This window comes from Heterocephalus glaber, unplaced genomic scaffold, assembly GCF_053883595.1.
Source record: "Heterocephalus glaber isolate CG9 unplaced genomic scaffold, H.glaber_assembly_v1.0 deba00001497, whole genome shotgun sequence".
In the NCBI taxonomy this organism is placed as follows: Eukaryota; Metazoa; Chordata; class Mammalia; order Rodentia; family Bathyergidae; genus Heterocephalus; species Heterocephalus glaber.
In genome coordinates, this window is record NW_028258320.1 from 72,689,536 (window position 1) to 72,702,905 (window position 13,370).

Sequence of the window (13,370 nt, forward strand, 5' to 3'; positions counted from 1 at the left end):
GGAACACGGACATTATCTGACAACTTGTGTGCTTCATGCGAGGGGCCAAATTTTCAATTCACAGAATCCAAGAAATGAGACAAAATCAGAAGCAATTTAATCCTGAGAACAATTATTATCTTGTCAGAGGCATTAAATGTTAAAGAATTCAGAATCCTCACTCTTCTTTCAAGGCACAGAGTATTTCTGATTGCATCCCATCTTTCCAACCCTACCTCCACTCCACATAAAAAAGTGCTTTGCTTTGATGCAATGTCAATTAATTTTTATGAATGCTGCACTGCATAAAAGTCCTTTACATGGATTACCTTGAATTACACTCAGTGGTAAATGAGAAAGGTAAGGCTTGAAGAGGCTGGCCCAGAGCACACAGCTTCCCCGTGAACCCCGGAAAGTCTGGACCACAGCTCTTCACTGTGACATCACCCTGCCTCTCACCCCACCCAGGCCACCTGGGCCACCCTGACCTGCCCCCTCCATCATCCAAATATTAACCAACTTTCAAGGCTCTGCTCAAATCCCACTGTTTCAGGACACCATTTCTGACCAGCACAAGGCCAATACAAGTTCTCTCTTTGATCTCCTGCACTATTTGCCATCACCATTTGATTTTGGCAATTGCCCCCTGCTGCCTTCTGACATTATGACCACACAGGGTAGTGGAAAACTTGTTCTTGGTTCACACTGACTCAGATTCCAAACCCATCCAGGGCACTTTCCAACTATCTGATGTCTGTTCACTCATCTGTTAAAGCTACTAAGCCCCTAACATGTGATGGACCCTGGGGTCTCAGGGTTGAACCCATCACAGCTCCCCACACCCCTAGAACTTACTCTGGATCTTAGACCAGGTATCTCCCCTCTTTGGGCTATAGTTTCCCACTGTAGAATGAGAATATTAGTAATGGTATGGGCTCAGCTCATACTAGCCAAAAAGTATAAAAGTGCATTGTAGGGGACTAGCACATCACAACAGATAGGGCTGTTGTGACTACTATTTTAACTGCTAAGTTTTCTTAGTGTCAGTCTTATTTCCCTAACCAAGTTATAAACATCCCAACATTGAGTACGCACTATTCACAGCAACTAGAAATGATGAGAACTTAACCAGGCAACAAATCATCAAAAAGATCACACATCATGCCCAAGTAGGCTTCATTTCAGGAACACAAGGATGGTTCAACATATGCTGATCAATAAATGTGACACAGCACAAACAGAAGGACAAAAATCTCATGATCATCTCAATAGATGTAAAAAATGGCTTCCACAAAATCCAACATCTATTCATGATAAAAACCCTGAAGTAGGTATAGAAGGTAGTAGGTAGAGAAGACAGTAGGTATAGAAGGACCTTATCTCAATCTGACAGAAGCCATTTATGACAAACCTACTGCCAATATCATATTAAATGGATAAAAACATTTCTTTTCAAATCAGGAACAAGACAAGGATGTTCACTATTGCCACTCCTGTTCAACATAGTATTTGAAATGTCATGGCAAACAGGCAAGAGAAAGAAAAAGGAAAGGAAGAAATCAACTTATCATTATTTGCAGAAGACATGATCCTCTTCATAGAAGACCCAAAAAGTTTCCCAGAATTAATACCCAAATTTAGCAAGGCAGCAGGATTCAAAAATCAGCACACAGAAGCCAATAGCATTTCTGTACATCAATAACGAACTCACTGGGAAAGAAATTAGGAAAACAATATCATTCACAATAGCATTAAAAAAACAAATACTTAGGAATTAACCTAACCATGGAACTGAAACAATTTTACAATGAAAACTGCCAAACTCTGAAAAAGAAGATCAAAGAGATTTCCAGAAAATGGTAAGATAGTTTTCTTGATAATAGTCATTCTTTCTGGAGATGGAATCTCAACATTGTTTTAATTTGCATCTCTCAAATGACCAGTGATGTTGAACATTTTTTTCATACATTTATTTGCTGTTTGTACTTCATCTGAGAATATTTATTTGCATATGTTGAATCATCTCTTCAGCCCTGGGATGAATCTGGTGGGGCTGGGAGGAAAAAGGAACCCTTCTCCACTGCTAGTGGGCGTGTAGACTGGTGCAAGCACTATGGAAATCAGTGTGGAGATTTCTCACAAAACTAAAACTAGAAGTTCTATTTGACCCAGCTATTCCCCTTCTTGGTCTTTTGGAATGAGTTAAAAAATCATACCACATCAATATATGTACACCCATGTTTATAGTGGCACAGTTTATAATAGCTAAAGCTTGGAAACAGCCTAAATGCCCATCAACCAAAGATCGGATAAAGAAGATATAGGGGTTTTTTAATACAAAATAGTGCTATTCATCTGTAAACTTGAGACATTTCTAGGTAAATGGAATCACTTTGAGACCATACTCTGAAGTGAAATAAATTGGACACACATGTATAAATATCACATTGTTCCTCTAGTGTGAGAAACTGAAAGTGTAAATAAGGACCAAAATGTATAATAGATAATGTGAAATAGGAAGAAAATGTTCAAATCCGAAGAGAAACTAGGGAGGGGAGAGGGAGAAAGCAAGGAAGGGAAAAGAAAAGAATGAGAAAAGAAGGGAAAAAATGGAAACAAAGCTTTTGTAAATAAGGAAGGGAAGAGGGTTGAAGGGAGGGCAGCAGAATGAGAAAAAGAAGAATCAAGATATATCATGTCCAGGTACAAATTTCCTATGATGAATGTGAGAAATATACATATATACATATATACATATCCAATAAACTTAATTAACTTAAAAAAAAGAAAAGAAAATGGAAAGATAGCCCCTGTTCCTGGTTAGATAGAAGCAATATTGTCAAAATGGCCATACTTCCAAAATTGATTCAGATTTAATGCAATTCCAATCAAAACAACAGTAGCACTCCTCACAGAACTAGAGGAGACAATCCTATAACTGAAATGAATCCAGAAAAGACCTAAAATGCCAAAAGCAATCATGGGTAAAAAGAACACAGCAGGAGGCATCACAATCCCAGATTTGAAGTTATAGCACAGAGCAGCAGTGGCAGGATGGTACCGCGACAAAAATGGACATGTGGATCAATGGAACAGAACTGGAAATGCAGAAGGAAAACCCCGAGCATATTCAGCTATTTGATCTTTGACAAAGGGGCCAAAAACATACACTGGAGGAAAGATAGCCTCTTTAACAAATAGTGCTGGGGAAACTTGCTATTTACATGGAGAAGACTGAATCTAGATCCATATGTTTCACCATGTACTAAAATCAAAATGGATCAAAGATTCACATGTTAAAACAGAAACACTTCATCTACTGGGGAAAAATAGATAAAACTCTTTAAACATAGGCATAAGCAAGAACTTTCTGAACAGAACCCCAATAGCACAAGAAATAATACCAAGAATCAACAAATAGAATAATCTCAAACTAAAAAGCAAAGGAAACAACCAATACAGTGAAGAGACAACCTACAAAATGGCAAAAAAAAATTGCCAGCTACTCCTCAAACAGGGGACTAATATCTAGAATTTTTTAAAAACTCAAGAAAACTAGACCCACCAAAATAAAAGATCCAATCAAAAAATGGGCAACTGAAATTAATACACACATCTCAGAAGTACAAATGACAATACATAAAACAAGTTCAACATCACTGACCATTGGAGAAATGCAAATTTAAAAAATACTGATGTTCTATCTTACTTCAGAAAGAATGGCAATCATCAAAAAAATCAAATAATAACAAATACTGGTAATGCTTCAGAGAAAAAGGAACCCTCCTACATTGTGAGTGGGAAGGTAAACTAGTACAACCACTTTGGAAATCAGTCAAAACACTAAAACTAGAAATCCCATTTGACCCAATTACTCTCCTTCTAGGTATCTTCCTGAAAGAGTTAAAGACATCATATCACAGAAATACATGTATACTCATGTTTATAGCAGCACAATTTATAACAGCTAAATCTTGGAAATGGCCTATATGTCCTTCAACAGAACAATGGGTAAAGAAAATGTGGTATTTATACACAATGGAGTGCTGCTCTGCCATAAAGGTAAACTTGAGTCATTTGTAGGAAAATGGATGCACCTTGAAACCATAATATTATGTAAAATAATACAGACACAGAAGCTTAAATGTTGCATGGTTTCTCTTATGAGTAACCAAAAATATAAATAAAGAGCAAAAAAAGAGATTGAAAATAAGAAGTAGGAAGGTAGATCTTTTTCAAATGGGAACGGGATCAAGAAATGGAGGGAGTGAGAGAGAAGGGGTGGAAAACAGAGCACTGAGATGTGTTATGTACATATACCAACTTCCCACGAGAAATATAACCATTATGTAGTGCAAACATGTACTAATAAAAAGGTAAAGCTAGGGGCCGGGGATTTAGCTCAGTGGTTCCGGCGCCTGCCTTGCAAGCGCGAAGTCCCGAGTTCGATTCCCGGTACCAAAAAAAAAAAAAAAAACCACAAGGAAAAGCTGAGGAAAACGTCCATGATATCTCACAAAATTTCTGCTCAGAAGAATAAAATAAAGATAAGTGAAGGCAAGAATATCTTCTCTTTGCATCACAGCATCAGTAGTTCTGGAAATTTGTGGTGCTCAAGACCAGTTTATAAAACTAAATCCAACTTACAACAGTTGACAACTGAAAGACCAATGACAGCCATAGACGTGTTCACGTATTTAAGGCTTCACATAGTCAAACCAGCAAGAGAGGTTTCTATGGCATCATCATTCACTGCAGCCCAGCAGGACCACTTTTCAGGTCATCTTTCAGGGCTATAACAAGAATAAGAAGAAGAAGGAAGAGAAGTTGGAGATGATGATCTCGCTTGCTGAAGTAAACAAACATGAACTGCAAAAAGAAAACAAGAGATAAGAAAGGAATATTAAGATTCAGTGATATCCTGGAGAACTCTATCCAAGCAAACTGGCTGCTGTGGCCTCCTGGCTGGACAGGCAGAGATATCATTTATGTGCCCAGACTTCACCACCCTAAATGGTTTTAAAGGTGATGAGTTGTTTTAATCAGCCTAGTGTATAATTTTTCCCTCATGTCTGAGACAGTCATAAAATAGAATGGAGCTCAATTCCTCCATTTGGTTGATATATTATGCTCTCTTCCAAGTTTTTCTCCCGAGAACATCCCTCCATTATTACTTTTCCTCTCAGTCCTTATAATGAAAGTTTTGCAAACCATGACTACTGTTTTGTTTGGTTTGGGTTTTTTTTGGTACCAGGGATCGAACTCGGGTCCTTGCGCTTGCAAGACAAGCGACGAAACCACTGAGCTAAATCCCCGGCCCCATGACTACTGTTTTTATTCCTGATCTAAGAGATGCTACCAAATAGAAAGACATGAGAACAGCTGATTTTTTAAACAAAATATCATGCTCTTACAGGAAAAAAAATAATGCAAAATACAGAATTTAGAGATCTTTGCAATTATGGTAAGGGCCTTTATCAAAAACCATAAAAGCCTCTATCTATTGGGAAAAGGTCCTAAAGGAAAATAAAAAGAAATCAGGAGGCAGCTCGCCCTTCCTCACCTAGGTAATCTATCTTCTGCTGCTTTATGGATCTCTTACCATGCTTCTTTATAAAGGCCGTATCCATATCTATCTTTGGCACTATGCTAGCTACTATATCAGCATGCAATAAACATTTTATCATGATCAATAGTAATAATAATCACCCAAGGTGAGAAAGTTTCAATCAGCTTTCCACAACTTTATTAATCAGCTTCTTTGCACCTTCTTGACGGGAAGAGCCCAGACAGTTTGGAAAGAATGACTCGAGGTCAGCCAGAGCTGAGCCTCGGAAAAAGCCACCACCTCCCACCCTGAGCCACCGTGTACAAAGCCTTGCACCAGAGAGCCCAGCTAAGCCCAGCTATGCCCAGCTGCTCAGTCATCCCTGAAAGGCACCAGGTGTGTGAGTAGTCTCACCGCATCCTGGCCAGCACAAGCACACGAAGCCACCACATAAATGTAACCCACACTACATTGAGTAAATATGGATATTGATAATTTTCAATTATTGTGCTTCATAGCAAATGACTAATCTGATGTCATTAAGAACCAGATGTTGAATTTAAAGGCATATACATCAAAGAAGTTAAAGAAAGACACTATAAAGTGAAGTCTGAATGGCAAGTATGAGTATGCTCACCTATTCTTATTGTTTCTAAACATATGTATTTCCTACTTCAGGCCATGAAAAGGTCTAAAAGCGATGGCAGTCCTAAGTATTGAGCCACCCAATCCCAATCTGTGCTCTCTGAAGATCATTTCCCACAGAAAGACACCAGGCTTTACCTGGAAATGGCTGAGTCAAGATACACAAGATGAGCCTGAACTATCTTGTGGAAAGAAGGCAAGTAACACTAAGACAAACGGGGCCCTGCTATAAAGTCACAAGATCTAAATCAAAGAAAGGTACATACTGGCTAAGATGACATAATGGGAGGGAAAATACGACTGATGTGGATGAACGGATACCAAATACAATCATGTACTGCATACTGATGTTCCAGTCTACAACGAACTGTGTTTGAAATGGGTATCCCATAATATTAAAGTGGAGCTGAAAAATTTCTATTGCCTAATGACGTCATAACAATCACAGCATTATAGTTTAAGGCATTCCTCACATGGTTGTGATGATGCTGATGTAAACAAACCTACTGCACCGGCAGTCATAATACAATCATGTACAGTACATTAGACTGGATAACGATAATAAACAACTCTAGGACTGGTCTATGTACTTACTGTGCAATACTTTTATCACTATTGTAAAGTGAACTCCTACTGATTAAAAATTTTACTGCAGGTCAGGCTATATGTCACACCCACAGCAGCCTCATACATCTTGTGTGCACTACAACCCTTGATTGCATCAATAGGCCAAAAGGAGTGGTTACCTGTACCATCAGTGAGTGTCACTGCATTCTGTTATGCACCATTATCCTTATGACAACAAAATCACCTATCGTGCATTTCTCAGAATGTGCACCTGTTAAGTGATGTGTGGCCAGATATACAAATTCATGACTTAATCATACAAAAAAAAAAATCTCATTCATCACCACTGGAGGTTGCTAAGGCACCAACTTATTACTCCAAAATTTGATATGCAAAACCCAAACATTGATCCTGCCTTTCCTGTTTAGATTCTATTTCAGAGTAATGGAAAGACTATTCGGAGTGCGTTTTTCTTTACAGAAAAATCCCAGTTAATAAGGACAAGAAAAAAAGAGAGAGGTGGAATTATAATATTGCCATTCGCCAATGCTAGTGAAATCATCAGTTTAATCAATAATACTAAAACTTAGTGACTAAAAGATTGATGGAAATATTTTAATGGTGAGATCGGGCTGACACCACTAACAACACAAATCCACTTTCGCAACACTGAAAATGCAAGAACCTCACATTATGTGACTCATGAATATTACATTACAAATACATGTTTCCACATAAAGCTCTGAAGTGTTCCTGACTTTAAAAACTCGAACCCGAATCTTCTCAATCTCTAGATATAGCTACAATAACAGAAAATACTGAGACTAGAATAAAAAGCTAAATGAAATAATAAAATTGTCACCAGTCATATCCAGAATGTAAAATATTCTGCTGGCAAAATGTACTAGTACTTCAAGCAGATAAAATAAAATGAAATAAAAAGGGAATGGACAATACAGCGGTTCTATTTTTAGGTTTTCATGGTGGCTATACTAGTTCACATTCCTACAAAAGTTCGTAAGGGCTTCTTTTCTCTGTTCTCATCAATGCTTTTCATCTTTTTGATAAAAGTCATTCTAATAGGTATGAAATGATATTTCACTGTGGTTTTCTACTGTGTTCTCTAAAGATCAGTGTTGCTGAGCATTTTTCCATGAACCTATAATGCAGTATTTATTCACAATGGAATACCATTCAGCCTTCAAAAAGAAACATTGTCATTTGGGACCATGTGGATGAATCTAGAGTAAAATATGCTAAGTGAAATAGGTCAAACACAGTAAGACAAATACTCTGTGATCTCACTTATATGTGAAATGTTTGAAAAGTTGAATTTGTAGGAGTAGAAAGTAGAGTGATGGCTACCAGAGGCTGGAGGAGGGGGAAGGAGTGAGGAAATGAATTACTGGTCAAAGGCCAGAGTTCCAGCTAAACAGGAGCGATTGACATCAGGGTAATAGTCGTCAGTAACGTGAATTTCAAGGTAAGAGTAAATTTCAGAGGTATGACTCCAAAACGTCAAGTAATTAAGATGATTGATGTTAATTGGCTTGGTTAAATCACTCCACATTGTTTAAAGGTATCAGAACATTATACTGTGCTCCATAAACATAATATATTTATATTTTGTCAAAAAAAATTCCTAAAAATTTAAGGAATGAAACAGATATGAAAACCATTTGCAATATGTGGACCATGTAAAAATCCTATAAAACTAAGTGTTAAAATCACCTGAATTTTTTTCAAAGTCTTTGAGTTTATCAGTTTCTCTTCTAACAAAGTAAAAGTTAAACATTTACCTATCCCGTGACCCAGAAATTCTACCTCTAGTTATTTACACAAAAGAAATGAAAACATACCCACAGAAAGACCTGTATAGGAAGTCAGTCATTTTATTCCTAAGAGCCAAAAAGTAGACAGAGGGGGATTTCTATCAAAGGAAAATGGATAAACAAATTATAGAATGCTTCTACAATGGAATAAAAGTTCTATTGTAATAAAAATGAATAAACTACTATATACTGATATGGATTGACCTCATAAAAAATGTGACAAGGGAAAGAATCCAAACACAAAATGATCGTGTATGATTCAATTTACATGAAGTTCTAGAATTGGCAAAACTATACTGAAAAAAATCAGTAATCAGCTCTGGAAGGGAGGCTGACGGACAGGGAATAAGAGGATTATCAGAGGTGATGCCAATGTTCTGTGTGTGAAGAGGGTTGTGGATTACAAACCTGTGTACATTTGTCAGAACTAATTGAAATGTACACTTGGAACTTGCCCATGTTACTCTAAGCAAATTTTACCTTAAAAGAATACAAACCAATACTGAACTCTAGTCAACAGATTCTCTTTACATAGTGATATGGGTTAACAATTCTGAAAGCACTTTCCAAAAAGTGTAGGCTTCAGCAATTAAGTAAATATATTAAAAATGACAGTGGTGGGCCAGGGATTTAGCTCAGTGGTTCCGCTGTCTGCCCTGCAAGCACAAGGACCTGAGTTTGATCCCTGGTACCCCCCCAGCCCACCCCACCCCCCAAAAAAATGACAGTGGCCAAGTTTCTTGATATTAGAGTATGGACATACAATCATGGTTTGGGGAACAGGTAGAAGGTATCAGGACTTGTGAGTCAGGAGCAGTAGGTATGCTATTCTCTACTAAAAAGAATAAGAGCCCCTTGAAAAGGCAAATTCCAGAACTGGAACGGGAAAAGCAAGAAATCCTGGAACACCTGGTTGAACCAGGAATAAAGGAAGTCCTCAAAGAACAATGGAGCACAGAAAAAGATCCCAGAAGCTGGCTCAACAAGACTCCCACCGGCCAGATCTGGGAGAACCTGAACATCAAAAATAAATAATAATTGATGAAAACACATAAGTAAAATAAAAAGTTCACAAGTCCATACTGATAAAAATTGATGAGTAAACAATATTGAGACTCCGCCTCACCCCACAAAGAATGGCTGCTATCAAAAAATCAACCAATAACAAATGCTGGTGGGGTTGTGGGGAGAAAGGAACCCTTCTCCATTGTTAGTGGGACTGCAGACTGGTGCAGTCACTGTGGAAATCAGTATGGAGATACTTCAAAGAGCTAGGGCTAAAGGTCCCATTTGACCCAGCTATTCCCCTGCTGGGTATCTTCCCCCAAAGAATTAAAAGAATCATACCACAGCAATATATGTGCACCCATGTATATAGTGGCATGGTTTATAACAGCAAAAGCTTGGAAACAGCCCAAGTACCCATCAACTGGAAACTGGATAAAGAAGATGTGGATTTTTTATAAAATGGAGTACTACCCAGCCATAAAGAATGAGAAACTAGAGACATTCATAGCTAAATGGATGCATATTGAGGCCATACTCTTAAGTGAAATAAATAGAACATACATGTGTAAATACCAAATAGTTTCTCTGGTGTGAGAAGCTGAAAGTGTAAATAAGGATTAAAATTATTAAAATGAATAATTGACAATTTGAAATAGGAAGAAAAGGTCCAAAGGGTTAGGGGAAGTGGGAGGGGAAGGGAAAAGAAAAATTATGAGAAAAGGAAAAAATGGAAACCAAGTCTGTGTAAATAGGGAAGGGTGGAGGGGGTGAAGGGCACACAGGTAATGGGGAAAAAAATAAGAACCAAAATACATCATATACAGGTACAAACACCCAATGATAAGTCTAAATGTATTGTATACCTAAAATGTACCAATAAAAGAATTTAAGCAAAAAAAAGATTGATGAGTAAATAAACAATAAAAGACTCTTGTTTACAGTAAAATGCCAACTACTAAACATACACCACAAAGTTCAAAAATAACAACCTGAAGCAGGAAGGCCTCAAGCCCAACCTGAGCAATTTAGTAACTTACTGAGAACTTGTCTCAAAATAAATAAAAGCTCTGTCCCAAGGTCCTGGATTCAATTCCCAGTAACACACACACACACACACACACACACACACACACACACACACGCAGAATAGAAAAAAAAACAATGGATGCTGAAACACGTGGGTGCAATTTTGATGAGAACCAGGATATGTATCAACACACTTACAGTCTCCAAGACCTCCTCATTAATGAGTTACACTTAATGATATGAGGGGGAAACGTAGAGGCACCACTGAGACCAAAAGATCCAAGTCACTAATCTCACCTCTGGATAGGACACACGGAGAACAACACGACATCATAACTTTAGTATTTCTGTCAAAAAAGTATAACTTAAATTGAAATATAAGGAAACCAGACAGACTGGATTAAGAGACTTTCCACAAAATAGCTTCCCTGTACCTGTAAAAATAACAAGGTGAAGACAGACAAAGTTTGAGAAAGTGTTCGGCATAAAGAAGAATGAAGAGACTTGACAAGTTTCATGTATGATCCCATATTAGATCTGGACTGGGAAAATGCGTCACTATAGAAAGAATTGTTGAGGAAATGACCAAGGGTTGAATGTGGGTTAGGATGGAGAAGAGACGGTCTTTGCCTTCAGGAAACATACACTGAAATGTTACATGCAAATGGATATGAGGTCTCCAGAACTCAAGAAAAATACATAAAAATATCAAACACAGAAAAATGTATGCACTTGACAAATTTAGGCAGACTATGTATGAGATTTCATCACACTACTCTAGCAACTTTCAAAGCTTTAAATTAAAATTTTAAAGTAGCAAGCCAAAAATAATTCCTTAATAATTTGGGGATACAAACACAGATGGGGTTAGATAATACTAAGCAATTCCTGATAATGGCCTATTAAGATGTTTGTTAAATCTTTGCTACCTTACTGAATTATCTGTGGTTGAAGACAATGTGATGACTGGAACTTGCTTTGAAATAGTCCAGTGTTATGGTTTGAGTCTTAAATGTCCCCTAAAAGGTTTGGTCACCAGCTTGTGGCTCTGTTGCGAAGTGCTAGAAGAGTCAGGCAGTGAGATCCAGCAGGAGGAAGTTAGGTCACTGGGTTAGGTACCCTTGAAGTTACCCTTAGGTGCCCTTGAAGATGACATTGGGACTCCAACCCTGTCTCCTCTTTCTCTCCTTCCTTCCTGACCACCATGAGGCAAGCAGTTTCCTCCACCACATGCTTTTACCACGATATTCTGCCTTGCTATGGGCCCAAAGGCAACAGAGCCAGCCAACCATGTACTTAACCCTCTGAAATGATGAGCCCAAATAAATCCTCCCTCCTTTCAAGTTGTGTGTCTCAGGCATTTTTGACACAGTGACAGAAAATTAACATATCCAGTAAGAACAAAAAGGGAGGAGTTAATAGGAGAAGAAAGGTCGAATGCCTGCAGGTGATAGATCTGGGAGATTAATGCAGGGGACTTCAATATACTATTCCCTTCCTTTCTGCATATAATTGAAGTTTTCCATTTAAAACCAAAAGATTGCTAGACACATGAGAAAAGAATTCTCCACAGTCATGGAGAAGGAAACTTGCAGCTTAGCTCTCAGGTCCCGCTCCACGGAGGTCTCAGCACAAGCCCTACACAGGGGACATCGACTGGACTTGGCCTGGCCTTCTGTAACATGGGCAAGGACGCTGCCTCTGTCTCATGGTGAGAGCCATTGGGAGGTGCAGCAGCCACACAGGGGATGGTAGAGCTCTTGTTCACTGAACAAGCAGGGCCTGGCTGCACCCAGTCAAGCCTCACAGCAGGTAGTTCATGGCCAGCTGGCCACTGGTCTTCACAGCCCCCTGAGGGGCTGCATCCTGCTTACACACCTTTTCCCTTTCCAAGTTCTTTGGCTTCAGCAAGCACAGTCCTAAGAAGCAAGAGAAGATTGGGCTGAACCTGCATCACTGCAGAGGAAATAAATACAACAGAGATTTTTCCCTCTCAGGAAGAAATTACTTTCCAAATGCAATCATCAGTTTCCTGAGAGTCATTTGCAAGGCTCAGGATCAGAGCTGGTCCCTCTCTCCCCCTCCCTGCCCATCCCTACACACGCTGATTAACTCTTTCTCCTGTGTCTGAAGCTTCGTGCCTCTGTCCTCAGCAGAGCTCACCCTGGTGATTCCCAGGCCCTCAGTCCTCAGAATGAGATAATGAGATGTCTAATCAAAGTGAGCCTTGGCAAGCACAGCTCAAGCAGATACCACCCAGCTGGCAGGGAGGCTTTTCTGACTGGCTTGGGAAAGGGATCGATCACCTAAAGGACCAAGAGCCTCTTGTGTGGCTGAGCACCCATTCGCATGCGCTCTGGACATGCGCAGCTTTGAGGCAGCAGCTGTGAGGCTGCTGGCAGGCAAAGGAGAGGATCTGGAGGGCCCTTCGGGAAGCGGAGGACTAAACAGCTGTGTATCGGTGTCACTACTGACCTTTCAGACTGCAGCTGGCCAAGCCAAGGAGGCCAGATAGGGTGGGAGGTGGTGCTCACCCAGGGCAAAAAGAATCCCCACCCCATCCTCCCAACAACTATAAAAACACAAGACTTGGTGATACCTGAAAAAAGAAAAAAAGAAAAAGAAAAATAGTGGTGATACTTGAGCAAAAAGAACAATGCTGGAGAAATTGCAATATCTGATGTCAAGCTATACTACAAAGCCATAGTAACTGAAACAGCTTGGTACTAACACAAAAATAACCATTTAGATAAATGAGTAGAAGT

General features: G+C 39.0%; 1 long non-coding RNA gene across 11 annotated transcripts in view; it reads right to left on the reverse strand.

Moving 5' to 3' along the window:
- The window catches only part of LOC106008861 (uncharacterized), a 274,246-nt gene that overhangs the window by 247,779 nt on the left and 13,097 nt on the right, over window positions 1-13,370 (reverse strand). The window lies entirely within an intron of this gene.